Source organism: Aphelocoma coerulescens, chromosome 2 (genome assembly GCF_041296385.1).
Source record: "Aphelocoma coerulescens isolate FSJ_1873_10779 chromosome 2, UR_Acoe_1.0, whole genome shotgun sequence".
Taxonomy (NCBI): domain Eukaryota; kingdom Metazoa; phylum Chordata; class Aves; order Passeriformes; family Corvidae; genus Aphelocoma; species Aphelocoma coerulescens.
The window spans coordinates 4,152,988-4,171,716 of record NC_091015.1 but is presented as its reverse complement, the minus strand read 5'-3'; the positions used below and the strand labels follow the sequence as shown (position 1 = coordinate 4,171,716).

The 18,729-nt window shown below is 47.8% G+C and overlaps 1 long non-coding RNA gene across 1 annotated transcript; it reads left to right on the top strand.

Moving 5' to 3' along the window:
- Positions 1 to 4,041: 4,041 nt before the first annotated feature.
- LOC138105580 (uncharacterized) lies at positions 4,042 to 17,910 on the top strand. Its single transcript, XR_011148534.1, has 3 exons — positions 4,042 to 4,261; positions 6,934 to 7,055; positions 17,644 to 17,910. It is a non-coding gene; the product is annotated as an uncharacterized lncRNA (long non-coding RNA).
- The last annotated feature ends 819 nt before the right edge of the window (positions 17,911 to 18,729 follow it).

Below are 18,729 nucleotides of genomic sequence, written 5' to 3'. Positions count from 1 at the left end.
GCCAGGCTGGGAACAGCTCCACTGAAGCAAAAAATCCGGTTAAAGGGAGAAGCAGAGCGGGCGGTGAGCTGCTGAGTCATTCCACAGCCCTCCTCAGATAGCCTGACACCAACGAAGAGGATCAAAGGTGAGGTGACCTTGTGCATCGGAGGGGAGGCAAAGTCCTCTGCACGGGCTGGAATGTGCATTAACTCTGGAATGCAGACAGGCAAACACTGCCTCTATTAGCAGCTTTAGGCAGGGGTCTAAGATCTCCTGTCTAAGGGGAAAAAACTCTGTATGTGTCCAAAACCCAGGGAAGTCAGTGGAAAGACTCCCATCAACTGTGACTCAGGTGCTCAGAGAGAATATTCTTGGATCTGTTCTTCTGACCAGAACTGTGGTTAGTCTGGGTGATGCTTAGTTTTGGCCCACTCTATTTTGAAGCTGAGTGAAGCTCTTGGAAAGCCTCAAAACCTCTCTTTAATTTGCTAAATAGGAAACTTTCATCTCATCCTGTAATTCCACAGTTCTCATTATGATCTCCAAAGAAACATTAAAATGGGTTGTGTTTTAAAGATTATTGTTTCTCATCCCATCTCCAGCCCACTCTGTTTATTTCAGTGGACTAAATATCAAGGTTGTTATTTCTGGGTGTGAAGCCCTGGTTCTGCCCTTGCTGATTTCTATACCACCTTCTGGCCTTGGTAATTAAACTAAGCAAGCTTTTGGCTACTTTTAGAGGATTTTCTGGCAAGGCCTGTTTCACTGCCTTTTCACCTGGATCCAAAGGCACAAAGAGCCCAGTGCTGTTTGCCACCTCTTCTCCATTTCTCTGAAAGGTGTGGGGCAGAGAACACAAAGGTGTCGGCCCAGATGAAAGAAGGACTCCTGTTGTCTGGTTAGATCCCTTGTTTAGTTTTGGGCTCACAGGTGCTGCTGCAAGGTAAGATTCATCTCTCCTAACTTCAGACATCTGCAACGTGGACATTTACTTCTGAGTAGTCATCCTGGACTCCCTTTACAGTCCAGCAATGTACCTCATCCTAAAGTAGATATTTGCAACACATGCCCTGTTGGGTTATGCCCTAAAAACCCCCGGTTGTCCTTCTGGACTCTAATAGGGTCTAGCAAATAAGCTCAGAGACAGACATCTACAGCTGAGGTATTCACATTTGGTTAGGGAGCCTCAGATTCACAGTCTAATTTTCACTGGATCTCAGGATTTTAAAACCAAACCTCTGTCCAGTCTACTTGCCCTTCTACAAGTCGCCTTTGGAGATGGATTTGCCCTCTCTTGAAGATATGATGTGAACTTAGTCCCTAAAAGGTCTGTACGTTTGGCCCTTTGCAGAAGTCATGCTTTCACAGGTTTCTTGCCCTGGGGCATATCTGTCTTTCCAACCATCTTCTAGGATGTATTTTTATCAGGAATATAAATGGCATGGTTGTGCTTCTTTCCATCATTGCTTGGGACACCACCACTGACCGGTACATCCATGAACAAAGAAGCCACCAGGGCAGAAAGCCCGGATGGATTTCCACGGTCCCTAAAGGTACCCTGTAAGAGGGACTTTGACAAGGGCATGTAAGTGTTAGGGCAAGAGGGAAGAAACCTAAACTGGCAGAGGCCAAGTTTAGATGAGGTATTAGGAAGAAATTCGTCCCTGTGAGGGTGGTGAGGCCCTGGCACAAGGTGCCCAGGGAAGCTGTGGCTGCCCCATCCCTGGAAGTGTCCAAGACCAGGCTGGATGGGGCTCTGAGCAACCTGGGATAGTGGAAGGTGTCCCTGCCCATGGCAGGGGATTGGAATGAAATCATCTTTAAGATCCCTTCCAACCCAAACCTATTCATGATTCTGTGATGTCTTCATGGGTGAATGTACTTACAGAACAGGAGGGCAGCATCTGGATCATGCCTCATAACACACTGTGGGATCCTTAGGATGAAAGAAGCTGCATAAACATAAACTATCTCCATTGATTATAAATGACAGGGAAAGGGAAATGCATGATTTAAAGCAGTGCCAGCTCTGGTTTAGCAGCAGATAAGCAGCATTGGGGCTGTTGGTCAAACAGTGCTGCTCACTCTTCACTGCTCATGTTCAGATGAAATGCAGGGAAAGGATATTTTTTCGGTCAATGCCACAGAGATCTGAGTGTTCCTGTATGTCTTTCCTACAGAGATAAAGACATGGACACTGCTGACATGTTACATTCCCCTTATCTGGAGTGATTGTGCAATCCCACTGGTGTAAATCTCCTGCTTCCTAGTGTGATGCAAGCAAGCTCTGCCTCTGCAAGGACTGGGGGCAGTTTGGCATGGCCCTGCCCCCCACAAAGCAAGAGGTGTGACTTGTCAGCAGGAAAATCATGGAAACGATTCTGCAGGAGGTGACAAAAGGTTGGAAGTTAATGGAGGTGCTTTCCAAGAAAGCCCCATGCAGTGTCCACAGCAATTCCTCCTCTCACCGTGTGCCTTATGTTAGGTAACAAGAGACTGACTTGCTCAGCTGGGCAACCTCCTGGAATTCTGGGCAGGGCTGTCACGCTGCAGGCTGCTGCTACATGATCCATCTTTGGAAATATGGGCCCATCAGGAGTGCTCCCAAATGGTGTATTTCCAGGTCCTGCTGACTTGGGGACTCTGGGAATGATTTTCACCTCATGCAACTCTAGGGGAATGAATCAGTGACCGAGTGCTGCTTTGGATGTCCCATGTTAGCAGGGACACGAGGCTGGCAGGTAGGAGATGGGACCTGTGTGAGACCCATGTCCTTCTAGAGGTAACCAGAAGCCAGGTGAGATACACCAGGGCATCCCAAAGGACTTGAAATACCTGTATTTAGGCACCTGTCTTCCTTCCTGCACATCTACACCCCCTGTCTCCATCAGAACTGGGCTGATTTTGCAGCACTGACATAAGTTTGTTCAAGGTGGGGTTTAGCCAAACTGTTTTAGACACCTACTTTAGTGAGCTGTTCCCTAGACACCACGGGCTGTCATAACTAGATTTCTGTGACTGTGAAGGGAACTCAAATTTAGACATTTACATGCAATCAGCCAAACTCCATCCCAGATCTGGTCTGTCTCACTGACATTAACTTAATACCAAGAAAACAGCAATCCATGGACCTGATTTTGCTTGTAACTACAGCAGTGCTGATGAGATTAGATACAGAACCGCCACTTGGCAGTTGTCCCCCAAAGTAAGCTCTGACAGATCTTCATCATGGTAATGTTTTCATGGCTCCTTTTGTAAAAACAAGAGTTTCAGTTAAGAGTTATTTGTTTGGATTCAAGCCAATTGCAAGCAGCTTCAGTTTGAACAGGGTGTCCCACGACGCTTTCAATTACAATGAGGTGAGTAGGAGATGTTTTGGTTTGCTGGAGATGCTGAAAGATAATTACACATGTCTATATTGTTCCTGATCTAATAAAAAAGTTTCACTCTATCCCAGAGAAAACATTTCAGTTCACTCTTTAAGGATTTTTCACGTTAAGAAGAAAAACAGAGAGAAAAGAAATCTCTGAACAAAGACACATTTCATAGTGAAATCCATCTCATGCAACTTATGTTTTTTAACTCTAAATGAATTCACTTGGCAAAACTGACAGAAATTCACAGTGTTGCTGCTTTCTTTCACCAGAAAAAGCATTTATCCCCCCCCTCAAACAAGCCCACACTGTTGCAGCTGCAGTGCTCTAAAATCCACAGGGCTTTGGACCTTTGCTGGCAGGGCTGGGGGGCCTGGGATGATCCCTGCAGGTTTTTGACAGCAGGCTGAAAAAGGGCCCTTGGATGCCTTCCCTCCACGATACTTCCACAAGGTAAATGTTCCTGGTATTATTTGCAACACAGTCATATGTCACAGGAAATGCCAGGTACAATAAGACCCAGACAGCAAAACAGTATAAATAGATGAGGGAATTCCTGGCATTAGTTCTGGAGCAGTTTGGGACTGGAACAAGTGAAAAAATACAATTTTTCATAAAGGGAAGTTTCCTGTAAGTAAAAGAAAATCTCCCCCATTTCTCCGCTCCCTTCTTTCTCCAGATTGCACTTTTTCACCAGGGAGAATCCGACTGCTCCAAGTGAGTTGAACCAGAATTTCGTTTTGCTGAACTGGCCTGATTTGAGATGCAAACCACCTCTGAAAGGCTGAAATTTCCCATGGGAGCGGAAATTTTCAGAATTTTGCTCATCTCTGGTTACTGCTTGCACAGAAATAGCCTAAAGCAAACAAACAGACTTCTCCTGGAGCAGCCAGCAGAGCAGCCTGGTAAGTAGGTTAATTTGGATGGGGTTCCCGGGTGGCAGCTCCTCATCCTCTCTTCTGCCTGGGGAAACCTGTGCAGCGATCAGCTCTGCAGACAGGGCAGTGACAAGCCTCCCTTCAAGGCAAAAATACATTTCCACATTCATAAACTCAGAGATCCTTCCCTGCAGGAGTCATTCCCACCCCAGGGCAGCCTGGTGTGGCCTGACACAGCTCCGCTGGCCTCAACAGAGCACCCCAGAAAAAGGATCACCTCATTCTGGATGTGAAAATATTCCATTTTAGAACAAAGCCAAGTCCCCAAAGGATTTTTTGGTAGGCTCTACAAAGCAGCTGATAGCCCAGATGGGAATTCATAGCTGTGGTTGGTTGCTGAGAGCCTGCCAGCTGGTGATGCATCCCCGTTGGTGAGGTATCAGCATGTTATTGGTGAGGATCAGCAAACATGCCAAGGCTGGGAGCCTGGGGGGATGAGAGATGGACACGTGTGAGAGGCTCTGGATGGAGACAGCTGGTTCCTTCTCACTGCCTCTGCCTCCATAACACCACTGCAAGGAGACATCAGCCTCCAGAGCTGCTGAGAGGCTGGGGCAGGGCAGCCTTGGGGCAGCTGGTGGGGAGAGCTGGACCCCAGGTACAGTGCTGGAAGGTTTCTATCCATATGTACAGGGTAAGGGATGTAGGGTCAAGTGATTCCCCCTCCTTGCAGCAAGGGCAGATGTGCCCTCTGAGCACATCAGCATGGTCCTGAAGTGTTCATGTCCTGCCATGCCAAGCTTCAGCCTTCCTGCAGCCTTTCCTTTACTTCTCATCTGGGGAGAGAAAAGTGCCCTGCAAACAATTAACACTCAAAATCCCCCAGTGAACTGGGGAAGAATTATTTCCTCATTTTTACCTGTCTGCAAAATGACACAGAAATTAATTGACTTCTTCAAGGTCACTCAAAGAGTCAGTGGGAAGTTTGAAAATGGGACCCAGGAGTCCTGACTGCTGGTCTTATCTAACCACTAGACACCTAACTTCAATTGCTAGAGGACCTGCTCTTAGGCTTTACAATTTTGATTAAAGATTCAAAAAATATTGAAGCTTTAAAGGAAAAATAATTCACTACAACTTTACCAAGTGATGTGTGACTGGGCACAGCCCCTCTGGGAATACAGGCACTGTTTAAGAAGAGCTGCTCTGCTCGATGCTCTGCATACACATGAGGTCCCAAGCTCAATGCCAACAGACACAGGCACAGGTCTGGCTCCTGCCATCAAAGGCAGCTCAGGTGGCTGCCAGGGCTCTGCTTGTCCATGTCCAGAAGATGAGGTCCTGAACTGAAGCATCAGCAAGCTGTGTAAATTTACACCTTACACTGGGCTTTGGTTGTGTTATGTGTTCAAAAGCACTTTAGCTGCTAAAGGTGAGCAACCAGGGCTCTGAGAGTAAAACGTGGGGTTCAGCAGGTGCATATCCTGCTCTGAGTGCAGAAGCAGAGCAGTGAGTGGGCCCTTGGCCCAAAATCATCCTGTGAGGGCAGAAAGCACCTTCCACCAGGCTCCTTATCCCCTTCCCTGGGCTTCCACCCCCCAGCCCTGCGCTCCCTCAATGCTCAGCGGCCCATTTCTGATGTCACCTCATTTCTTCTCCCACCAGTGCACAGAGACCCCCTCCAGCACCCCCACTGCTCTGTCCTTGGGGCAGCCCAGCCCCACAAGTGCCCTATAGCAAGTGCAGAGAGGGGAGTGCAACACCAGCCCCTTTTGCTCCTGCCTACTCTGACCTCCCTGGAATCACCACTTCCAACCCTTCCATTACCATCAACACGACCCAGCCCAACAACTGGCCCAGCAGCCTGACTCACTGTTACCCTCTAGTGCTGGACCAGCTGGGAGACAGGCATCTCCCTGGAGAACTCAGTGCTCCAGGCAGCACTGGGTTGTCCTCTTCACTCCCAGACACCCAAAATTCATGTCCTGGCCCCAGTGACTCATCATAGGTTGCTGACTTTCAGGCCCTGCATGGTTTGCTGAGCCACTTTCTCTGCTCTTGCCTCCCAGACGGGCGGATTTGTCACCCAGCTGTTGGTAGCTTGGACAAGCCCTTTGGTTCACTTGATTATGTGCCTGCTGTAGGTTTTGTTCTTCCTTCCTTTTTATTTAAGCTCTCCCTGTCATCTCGAGTTTTGTTCTCCAGACCTCGTTTGCTGTGGTTTTAGTGGAGGGACCAGTAGCAGGTTTGCCCACAGAGAGGCTGATGGTGAAACGCCTGCCAGGAACAATTAGGGAAAACTTGTTCCGTTGGAAACTCCTATTTTTATAGGGAAAGCACTGTTGGTGACAGGGACCAAGTTTGCTTCCAGTCTGCACCAGTAAGAACTCAGACTCAGGAAGATGGTGAAAACATTAAAGCCTTCTTGATCTTTCCCTGCAGTCTCTGAGAATATTGCCACTCGTTTTCAAGGAACTGGTATTTTCCCTCTCTGCTGGGAAAGGAGGGGCTGAACATTCTAAGAGCAGCCTTTGTGGACAGGGCTGAAGACAGCCCATGGGGCTGGGAACAGAGTGCTGGGATCTAGCCAGGATGGAGCGGGGAGCTTGAAAGGGGGATGGCTTTCCTGGGGAGAGTGGAGAAAAGGAATTCCTTGCAGCAGCAGCAGAGCTCTAACCCTCCTGCCTCTCTGCTTCCAGGCAAAGAGGGGTAGCATTTTTCCCTAGCAGGATTTGTCAGTGTTGGGCACCCAGATGAGAAGCCTTCTCGCCCTAACCAGGCCACAGCCCTGAATGCCAATGATTCACCGCTGGAAATACTGGTAAAGCTACTTTCCTTTTCACGGTTTTCCGTTTCTTTTCTTTCTTAATGAGTGCCGCCAATTCCTTATTTCACACATGCCAACATGGATTATAACTTGCTCCTGTGAAAAGAGGCCAACAGTCACATTGGCCATGGGCTCGACGCTGTGTAATCAAGAGCTTTCTCTGGCTCCTGACACATTTGGACCTGTTCTTCTGATAAGCTGAGCTTGTTTATGGCCACGCATGAAACGCAGCTTGTGGTTTTCTGTCCTAGTGCATCTTGTTTGACTGTATTTTAACTTCACTGAGTGTTCCCGTTGATAGAATAAACATTGGTATTCATAGAAATCATTTACCTTTCGAGATCCTGTGATAAAGTGCAGGAAAAGCGTCTTGCCTACAGTAATGAACTGAGCAAAGCAAACATCCTGGCTGATAGGTAAGGATCATTTAGAAATTTTATGGCCAGAAACAAAGTCTTTGAGTCCGAGTATTTGTGTACACACACCACAAAAACTCACCCCTGTATTTGTGCAATGTATCCAGCAATGCATTCTTGAGTAATGCGTGCGTTCCTGGAAAACATACAGGGCACCGTTCACTTGTCTAAATGGAGGTGTATGGGGTTTTTTTGGGGATGCTGTGAGAATCTGGGGCATCCACACAAATCTGGCAGGAAATGATGCAGGCCTACAGGCTCTGGAGCAGCTCTTGGAGCAGCTGCTGAAAGCTGGGCAAGATACCCTCAAGACCCTCCAGGGGTGTGAGGTAGCAATGTGTTGTCAGCAGAGCTGAGCTCCCTGCATGATATGAAGGGTAGAGTTCAGAGATGGAGACACAGCTGAATTACAGCATCTGCAGGATGGTGTCCAATGAGCAATGGGTGCCTGTTGGTCCTGCCCATGACCCCAGGGGGTGATTCCTTTGGCCAGAAGAACAGCGCTGTTGGCTGCATTAGGAGCTCTCTGAGCACTGGCATCTTTTAATTGGTGAAATGCTCCAGCCTGTCCCAGACAGCACATACCATGGATACCTCTGGCATCTGCAGTGGCAGACATGACAAAGGACTCAAAGGAGGCCCAAGTCTTGATGACATCAAATTTCTGAAAAATGAAGTCTCCATAGGTCTTTCATCATGTCAGCCAGCAGATATGTGTGCAGATACCCAACACATCCAAAGAGCACTGGGCACTCAGTTTGGAAACGGAGCTGAGCACCAAAATTGGAGTTCATCTCTCCTGACTAGACATTTATAATATAGTTATATCTAACGTGGCCACTCCCAGCTCCTTTTACCACAGGTGGTAGGAAATGTGCACTCCAAGGACACAATTCATCTGCCCAGTCTTAGAAGTCTCCTCTAGAAAGATAAGAATAATCCCTTGGTTCTCCTGGGCACATAGACTAGATCTCTCCAGGGTCTAAATGTGCACAGCAAGACAAGAGTCAGTGTTGGCTTTTCTCTGTGGATACAGGCATTAATCAGAAGAATTGTGTCTTCAGGACGTAGACAGTACATCAATTCCTTTGATGGATATTCCCTGTTACTGGTAATTGTCTCATCTGAATTTGCCCAGCTCAGTTTATGTCCTGCTTCTCTTCTGCACATTGAAGGATCCTTCAGCACTGCTCTGAGTCACATATTCTGATCTTCCACTGATAAAATGAAGAGCTGGAGCTGCTCAAGGCTTTGACAGATTGCTTAAAATCCTTGAGAACTGAGATAAGATGTGGTTGAGCACATTGTTTCCATCAATGAGGACAAATGGAGCAAATTATTAAGTAATTCCATGTTATGAGATAACTGACTTAATAGCATCATCATGGTACAGCCATCTATGACAAATCAGAGCAAAGCTACGTGCAAGCAGCTCGTGGGCAGGAGAGTTTAACAGCATATCAAGGTGTGTGTGTACAAAGAGAGTCAGAGAGACCAGAAAACTGGAGAGAGAATATCCAATGCATGTAGTCACAGTAATGCTGTTAGGATTTGCTGAGAACATGGAGAGAAGGAGAGCAACAATTCGTTTTACTTTCATGTCGTGAGTTATCTGGAAGATGGACTGGAGCTGTGAATTCAGAAACAATGTTCAGTTCTTTTTCGCCATGTCTAGAGAAAAAAAAAAGGACGTTCTCAAAGGGCAGGATTGCACTGCAGAGGTCTTGATCCTGCTATAAGTTCTGCTGGTAGAACATGGAGTTGCTGTGCCTCAGCTTCTCCATCAGCACAGTGGGGCTGTAGGATGCTCCTGAGCATCTCCTGCGTTTTGTAGCTCTTCCTGGTCTAAATCAGACCTCTGATGGTGTAAATCAACTCCTGTGGTACTTACTGACAGAGATTCTGGCCTGGAGCTTGGGAAGCAGCCAGACATTCCCATGGAATATGTGAATCCCACCCTCTGGGCAAAAACCCACTGTGAAATCTGTTAGCAGGAGAGGGACTTCCTCGCTAGAAACATCACAGTGTTACCCTGGAGGGTGAAAAAGAAAAGGAGACAATGTACTGCCCTGTTTCTGGGCAGAGTTTAGTTGAATTTTAAACAGCCTCATTCTAACCTCCCCCCGTGACAGCAAATGTCACTTGTAAAGTGTGTAATTTGTGCCTGCAGCCTCGTGCCACTCAGGTCACATGCAGATGTGTGCTCCCTGCTGTTCCCTTCCCTGCTCTGAAAGGACGTGGGTTCAGCAGCGCCTGACATCCCAGTGAGGCACCCACAGATCCAGGGCCTCTCTGTGGCACAGGTGGGATGATGGGCTTTGGGGAAGTCTGAACGTCCCCACTGCACCCATGGTGACCCCAAATGTCCCCACTGCACCCGTGGTGACCCCTGTGTGTGGTTCCCTGTGCACAGATCAGGGCACTGCTGGCACCAGGTGTCTGCATCGTCCACATCCCCAGCTGTTGGGGGCTGTGAGCCTGCAGGGGGAGAGAGTTCCTGCTTTTCTTGGGCAGATACCCCTTCTTTTGGCCTTGGGCTCATGTTCTCCCTGGCTGACAGACTGCTCCTCTCTCCCTCGGCATCACTGCGTTGGCAGCACAGACGGCGCTCGCAGCACCCTTACTCCCAGACTGACCTTGCATCAATCTCTTCTCTAACAAGAAAGATGACAATGCTGGTTGTTGTGCCTTCTACAGACCCCACCTGCGCTGGGAGGGAGCTGCAAGACACGTGGGAAGCCCTTGGCACCTCATGGTGTGACCTATTACAACGGGAGACCTTTTGCAGGTCTTCAACGCGGCGTTGGCCACACGATGACAGTGTTGGGTGGGCAGCTGTGGTGCTCACTGTGCTGCACACTCCTGGGCACACCCTCGTTCATCTCAGCATTAGGCAAGTGCTTCTTCTGTTGGAATTATTTAAATATCAAAGAAAAGCCCTAGTCCTCAACTACTTGGTCTTTTCTCACAGCGAAACCTTGGCAGGGTTGAATAACTTCGTGGCTCCATCCAACCAAACAAGTGTCAAACAAGTGTTTCGTCATTTTGGGAAGCGAAACTTGAGCTTCTGCAGTGAAGCAGCCCAGCAGATGCCTTCTGAAGCCTGTTTGTAACCTAAGCAGGCACATGGCTCTGCTGGAGGTCAGGGAGATGTCTTTGAGTGTGCCCTGATGAATGAGAGTCAGGAACCACTGGTGGGTGATCCTGTGAGGCAACTCAGCTGCTGACTGAATTTCAAAGACAACATGAATGAAAGGCTCTGTGGCAGCTTCTGGACACTCCTGCCAGGGCTAAGGCCCCATTTACCAACCAAGAATAATGAAATTGTACACCTTTTAGAAGGCACTTCAAGATCTGCTTGTGCTAAGTATCTTAGAAAAGCCAGATACTGCTATTATTATTTATTCCAATGTCAGAAATGTGTCCACACCTCGTAGACAATGGATGCCACCAAATGATGGAGTATCCATGGAGTAAAAAGGAGTATCCATGCCTCCCTAGCCATGCAGTGTGCATCTGAATGAGGCTGAGTGACTCACTCAGGGCTACCCAGCAATATGTGGAAGAGACAGGACTGATTTCAGTGCCACAACCCTTGAGGCTGTGCCTGCACTAAAGATCAGGTTAGCAGAGCAAAGCAGCCGCTGTAGGGAAGGTCCTGGTCCTTTCTTGTCTCCATGCAGAGCTGTGGTTATACCGGGCAGTGAGCCTGTGGCCAGTGAGCTCCGTTCTGTACCCCTCATAACAATATTTTATTCTTTTCTCAGCCCAGTCCAAGCTTCTACATCCCTGCTAGAACCCAGCCCATGCACATAAATACCTGTGACAGAGAAAAAAAGTTTCCTCTGAAATATTTTTGGGATCTAAAGTATTTTTTATAGGTTTTTCTACACCCTCTGCTTTTAGGTGAAATGTACACTTTGAACTTCCATTGGGAAAGGAACAAAACATTTCCGTTTGAAAGCCTGAATCCGGGTGAGGGACACTGGGCTAGCCCAGCCCCATGGTGTGTGAACAGGAAAAGAGCCGGCTCCCCATCACATCTAACGCCTGTCCTTAATTAGACACGCTTTAATCTGTGGTGATTAAGTAAATTAGAGCTCAGTGGGAAGAGGGAAGGCGCTCGACACCGTGGTGAGTCATGTCCTTGGTGGCTCTGCCGGCCGGTGGTGCCAGCCCGAGGGCAGGAGGAGCGGATGCTCCTGTGTGCAGTCCTCAGGCAGCACTGGGGTGAGCTGACAGGGCAGGCTGGAAAAGCTTGTCCTGTTGGGGGTTTGGTCAGACATCAAGAGAGGGCTTCAGTTTTCAGACACGTTAACCTCGTGCTTTCTATGAAGGGCAGTGGAAGGGAGTTTCACGTCCCAGGGCTGTGCTCTGCAGGCCCATCACTGAACTCAGGTTCACCAAGCCTTGCAAATCCCCTGATGGATCTGCTCCTGCTCCCAGGGAAAGCCTTTGATACCAGATCAGCTGAGATCAGATCTGGATTTGTAGAGGGAAACCAAGGTGGGTTTTTTTTGTTTTAGGAAGTACTTTTCCTAAAGATGCTTTTTTCAAGCACTTTGTGTTTTGTTACTGCATTGCTGAACCCCTTCTTTAAAAACCAATGAATTAAGCAGGGACCCTCTTTGCAAGGCTTTTTTCCTATTCCACTTTGTGCCATAGATCTGCTCTACAGTGGGTGCCATTCATAAATAAATCCTCCCCTTGTCCTCTCCTCCTTTAAGCCAACCCAAGGGAGCTAGATAGCACTCTAGCAAGCCATTATTAAAGTGATGTTAAATACAAACCCTTGAAGGAGAGCTGTGGTGTAGGAACAGATTGCCCAATTTTCTCAGAGCAATGGAGATGTGCGTGTCATTAATAAAACATCTTGTTGTATGGTTTTAATTATTTTTCCCATCTCAGTGGAGATCGTTACCTCTGCTCACATGAAAGAGCAGATAACTTGATGGAGGTTCTTGTAATAAGCATTGTTGGAGCCATCATCTGCCAGAGCATCTTGGTAATTAATGGTTTGTTTAAATTCCAGTGCATAATTGTCTCTGCATTCCTGACTGTGGCTGTTGCTTGGATCCTAATGGGACATTTGTAGGGAAAACAGGAGGGCAGTGGGGGTTTAATTGATCACAAATGCTCATCAGCCAGGTGAGCTTCAGCGGTGTCACATCCCAGAGGTGCCACTTGGAGAAGGGCTGCCATCACAGGAGAAAACAGCACCTCTTTGCTGGGCATCTGGGCTGGGATCTTCCAGCAGTTTTCACTGCCATGGACTTAGGAATAGGATTAAACACCCTCTGAGCTAAGATCAGTGGGATTTTTTTCTGGTGGCTTCTCCAAGCACTGAGCACCATCCTGTGTGATGGCACAAGGTTCCTGTACAGGAAGGACCAGGAGATCTGGTTCTACTGAATATTTTCTGGACCTACTGGCCTCTTGCCCTTTCAGCCCTCAGTCCAGCCCTTATTGGGCTCTTTCTCCTCTATGGAACATCATTCTGTCCCTGTCCTTGCTTCAGCCCTGCAAATTATTTGTGCCCTGTTTCACCTGATTTTATTGAGAGACCTGAAATACCCTGTCCTGTGTTCCCCACTCCCAACTCTGGTGCTGGGTGAAGTAAACAAGTGTAGATATAAAAAAAGGCTTCTGAGCCCTGTAAATATGGAAGAGATTTTGAAAACGTGATCCATGCACAGCCTGAAATTCTCAGAACATGTGAAAAAGAAGTGTTCTGCTAAAAAAAAAAAAAAGGTAGTGACATACATCTCAGGAGATGCAAATCCTGATGAGAGGAGGGGACCAAGGGGTCTGCTCAAACTGCTTTGAGGCCAAAGGGTCATGGCATTAGCTGTGTCAGGACTGTCACTTTGCAGCCAGTAAAGCATTTAGTACAATTGCAACTTGACAAATCCTGAAGTGCAAAGCCAATTTCAGTCAATGACAGCTGCTAGATGGGTGCACATCCTCACTGAAGAGGTTAACACTGTTAGCTGAGCAATAAAAACATTGCTGGAAACCTCACCCTCGCTGTGCCTTGGGAATAAACAGTGATAAATTCCTCCTTGGAAGGTGTCTGTGCCACAGAAGGCAATGGCCAGAGCTGGGATCTCCAGCAGTACATGGAGGTTTCCATACCTCAGTGGTACTTTACCACCCCCAAGAGCTCTCATGATTCTCATGCTTTAGGACAGAAAGAATCCTGGCATCAGGAAGGGATCTCTCCTCCCCTGCCACAGGTCCCCACAGGTGACCAAGGACAAGGTGCCTCATGTAAAACTCCCCTCTGAAACACCCACTGCCAATTCCTGCCGGCTGTTTCATTTCCCAGCCAAAATGTTGAGTAGCTGCTAATTCCAAGATGACAAGTGAGCGGCTCAGAATCGTATTGTTGATTATTTTTGGGAAGCCCCCTGTTACTGTGGTGACAGCCTAGAAGGAGTGAGTTTGCTATCTCAAATGCCTTTGGGCACTTCTGTTTGTGAAAACGTGCTGTGTTCCCAGCTCCCCTGGCATCCAGCTGTGGCCCTGAGCCAGTGGAGCAGCACAAAATGATTCCAAGTGATGACTGGGAAGAGGGTGAGCATCACCAATGGTGGCAGTGGGTGAGTGTCTCACTCAGGATGGAGGTGTACCAAATATCCAGCTTGTCAGAGCTGCTTCAACCACCTTCATGGGGATGTTCCCAGAGAAATTTAAGCTCTGGACGTGTTGGGATGGTGTGATGTCAAAGAGGTTCTCTCTTGCCAAGGTCTTGTCCTTTGAGAGATCATCAAGCAAGAATCACTTTGTGAGTTGCCACGGGGGAGTCAGCTTGCAGAACAAGACCTAAATTTAGCTGCTTTTGAGTCACAGAATCCTAGAACAATTTAGGTTTGAAGGAACCTTAATGATCATGTCATTCCAACCCCCCCTGCCATGGGCAGGGACACCTTCCACTAGATGAGGTTGCTCAGAGCCCCATCCAGCCTGGCCTTGAACACTTCCAGGGATGGCAAGGAACAGCAGAATGAATCTCTCTCCCTCTCAGGCACCCATGGCTTCTCTCTTGTGTTAGCTGTCATCCTCCTCCTGTTTCTGCAAACGCTGTAATTCGAAAATAGAAAAAGGAGAAGAATGAAACAAAACAACTGCTTAAAAAGCCCTGAAAAAAAAAAAGGGAACCTAAGATATAATTATGCCTCTTGGATGATATTTTCCTCTGGAAAAATACTAAACATGTTCATGTGATGTTCTGGTGTGCAAGTATCTGCAGCACGTCTCCTTCTTGCTCTCTCTCTTCCTCCCTCTGTCTTGCTCTGCATTCCAGGAGCTGCCAGCACGTTCTACAGACAGACCCAGGCACAGCTCAGACGTGAACCTGCAGCACTGCTGGGCTCGGATTTAGGGATCGCTCCCCAAAATCCGCGGAACTTGGTCACAGCATTTGAAAAAAAATTACATGTTGAGCCCTCTTTTCACCCTAATTTGGGTCTCCGGCTCATTTCTGAGCAGCTTTGAAGGAGCAGAGGCACTAAAGGGCTCGGAGGTGCTGGGCCATCCCTGCTCCTCTCACTGCCCCGTTTCCCCCGAAGGCGGACAAGCCCCGGGAGCTCACAGAGCAAGGCAGGAGCAATTCCCTGCGGGACGGTGGATGGACGCGAGCCCAGGGATTGGATTTGGGGGACAGAGCACCGTGGTTTAAGGGAATAGAGGCAACAGAAGCTTCTGCGGCTCGGTGGCACATCAACAACCCCCCGGCCACGCTCGCTCCTGCTCTCGTTCCCTGCCCCATCAAGCCCCGCTGCTAATTGTGCTGTCAAAGCTCTGCGGGAAATTCCCTCCGCCGGCGTACGGAGGCTTCTCCTGCCACACTCCTGGGGTTAAAGGATCCCGGGCTTAATTTATTCACTGCTTTCAGACCCGGGACCTGCGCTTTCCCTTTCGCTTCTCCCCTGAGAGAGGTTTGCAGAAGCTGAAATTCGAACCCTGCAGCAAATCACCATGGTTTGCACTAATTTAACACGAAGCTTCGGGTACTTAAACATTTCTCCAGTCTTTGAGCACAAAAGTGGCCTTTTTTTCCCTTTGCCACCATCCCCTCTGTTATTCAAAACCCGTTCCAAAAAATTTGAGGAATGAGACATGCTGCTTGTTCCTTTCTGGCACATTTCATGTTTTTAAGAGCAGTTTTTCCACCATGTTGCAGAGAAAGACTCATCACTGGGCACAGTCCTTAGCAGGCTCTTGAGTACCCAAGCTGGGTTTAAGGCTGGCGAGAAAACCTGAAAGCAGATTTGTGTCCCAAAAACCAGAGTTTGAGGGTGGGATGTTTGCAAATCTCAGTTTTGGGGAGCTGATCATGGCTCTTGATGCTGCCCTGTGGGGTAAAACCTCAGCACAGCAGGCTTGAGTCCTCCACAAGGGTTAGATGACCCCATAAGGGTGCAGCCTGTATATAAAGCTTTTTTTTTCTGTTAAAAACTGAAGCCTCACATCTATCACAACGCTTCTGAGACATCATTTTCTTTTGGGTAATTCTTAACCTGTCAGAAAAAGAGTTGAAAAAAGAGCAGCCCTTTCCCCAAATAGGGTGTAGCTCAGTGAAAAGTCAGAGCTGAAAAAAATGGAGATGCCAGTAAAAAAATGGGAAAAGGGATGTTTTCATCTTTTTATTTTTTTTTTTTTTACCTGCTATTTTGAAAAGGTGCTTGAAATCAACCAAAGGCTCTTCCTTCCAGCTGCAAAGGTGTCGTCCTAAATTAAAGCTCCCATGAAAATTCAAGCTGCCTTGTCCTCATTGGGATTTTAAATTGAATTAGTCAACTGAATTAGGAATGCTCTTTGCTTTCCTGTGTTTGGTAGGGGCTGATAAGCCTGCAGCCACAGAGAAGCCTGGGTTTGATCCCAGCTGCTGCCTGGACCTGTGTGTGGAATTGGTTAACCATGTGCAGGAGAGCCCTCCTGAGCCAGGCCCGTATTTCCTCCATAAATGATACTTGTGACAAATACCTGGTGTCATTGATATTCCATTAGTTTCCTTCAGTGAAAGATCAGACAGCTTTAAAAAGCCAATAAATTCCCACAGATTGTCTCTGAAAGGGAGAGAAAAAAGATTCCTTGGCAGGCCACACACCATTAAACCCAAGCAGTGAGCAGTGTTTTATGGTTGGCAGGGCTGAGGTCACTACTTTTGGATGGGTGCAATTAAGATTCACTGAAGCTACCAAAACCCCACTATTCTTCAGGTGCTGGGGCAAAGACACCTTGTTCAGACAGCAGCAGCCTCAGCTTGGAGGAGGGATGTTCTGCACTGCTGCAATTCCAGGCTCTGCTGGCCCTGGGAGCACCTCCCAGTGTTTAGAGGTACAAATTAGCACAGATCCCACTTTAAAACAAAAAATCTTTGTGAAGATCCAGGGAGATGTCTTTGAAGCCAGAGATTCTGCTTGCCTTGCAGACTAGAGGCCATTTTAAAAAGGGGTTTTGGAGTCCTGTTAAAGCTCTGCAGCTGACAAGGTGCCCACCTTGTGGTCACCACAAGTGACTCTGTCACTCCAGAAAACGTCTCAGGCCACGTGGCTTTTCTTTTTTTGCATGCAGACAATTGCTATGTGCGGTATGAAACGGCAGCAGCTTCCTCATTGCCCGATGTGCTCAGGAAATCTGGATATTGTCAGGTTTTGGGTGCCATTTCCTGACATTTGGGTGTCCTTCCACCCATCTGTCTGTTGAAATGATTTCCCCAGAGCTTGCTCTAACTGCAATCCTTTGGCAAGTCCTTTGTTCCCACTATTCTGCTTAGGCTTGAAAAATGATGTTATTTGTGCCCAAAAATATCTTTCAGCCATTTGCCCCCAGACTTTGAATTTCAACAGCCATTGATTAGGTTTTAGGGGGTTTTGTTGATTTTTAAAATTATTTTTAAATATAATTTTCTACAGGTAAACCAGATCTTTTTAGCTAAACACCAGAATTTAAAATGAATATGCAGATTTTTTTTTTCCCCAAATGCATGCTTTGATGAATGACTCATTCCCTTTGTTACAGGAGAATTGTTGGAGCTCTGGTGTTTTCAGGCTCTGAGCAAGGCAAGGTTGGGAGGAGGAGTTATTGTCTTTTATTAGACTAGATGATATAGTTGGAGAAAAAATCAGGCAAGATTTCAGGCATGTGATCCTTTCCTTCAGGTTTGGAGCTGCTGATGCTGCCTTCAAGCTGACTGCAAGTTAAAAACAATCATTGCAGTATTTGACTGGGTTGAGCCAAAGTCAGTGCAGTTGTCCTCAGCTTTTCCTTCTGGCCTGGGAAAAGAGTCCTGGAGTTCTCTGCCAGCATCACCTCATGCCAAAGCTCCTTAACATTTCACCCATTAAATGATAGCAGCCCCTTTGAACATATTTGCCCAAATGTCTGTTTGGCTTCCAGTTGCTCCTTTATACCCGATAAATAAAATCAATTGGAGATAATGAATGGCATTTCTGCCTCCTTCCTTCTGGTGTTTGGATGGAAACCCAACCTTCAGGTAATTCCAGTCCCATACAACAATGGCACAGGAGGAAAAGCAGGGAGGGGCAGATGCTGTAACTTAAAACTTCTGTCTGAAATAATTTGGGGAGGGAAAAATCCCCGGGTTGACAAACCTCTGAGTAAACTTATTGGGGATTCTCTCTCACAGAGCAGATCCTGGGGCTGGAAAACTTCTCCAGCTGGGGAAGGTGATGAGGAGACACCCTGAGGTCGGGGTGGTTTGGGGTAGGTTGTGCCTGGGCAAGTGGAAGCCAAGTGTTTCTCACATCCCTGGCTGCCAGGGAGGAAAACGTCCGGCCCCCATCACCATACCCCACTAACAGAAGGCTGTGGGTGATGCTGCCTCCAGGCAAGGTGCTGCCTGATGCATTTTGGGGGAGATAACCAAGCAGACCCCCAAATCCCTTGGGGTTTGCACCGGCACTGGTGTTTATCAGGGGCGGTGGCTGCTCTGGGCCCAGGCAGGCGCTGCCTCTTTGTTTCAGCCTGGGTGTGGGAATGCTTTCCTCCCCTCTCCCGCTGCATCTGACTCAGAAAATGTTTGAAAATCCCAGGTTTCTGCCGTCTCCTGCCTCTCCCACTTTGGGTGACAGGAGGCTGAAGGATAAGCAAACAAAGGTGTCCTTATGCTCTGGAGAGCTGATGGGTCATGAAGCAGCAACTCCTCCTCTTCTCCTGCTGCCCTCCTGGGAATCGGGCCTCCCCATCATCTGCAGCAGTTCCAGGCATGTTAAAGGCCTCCTTGC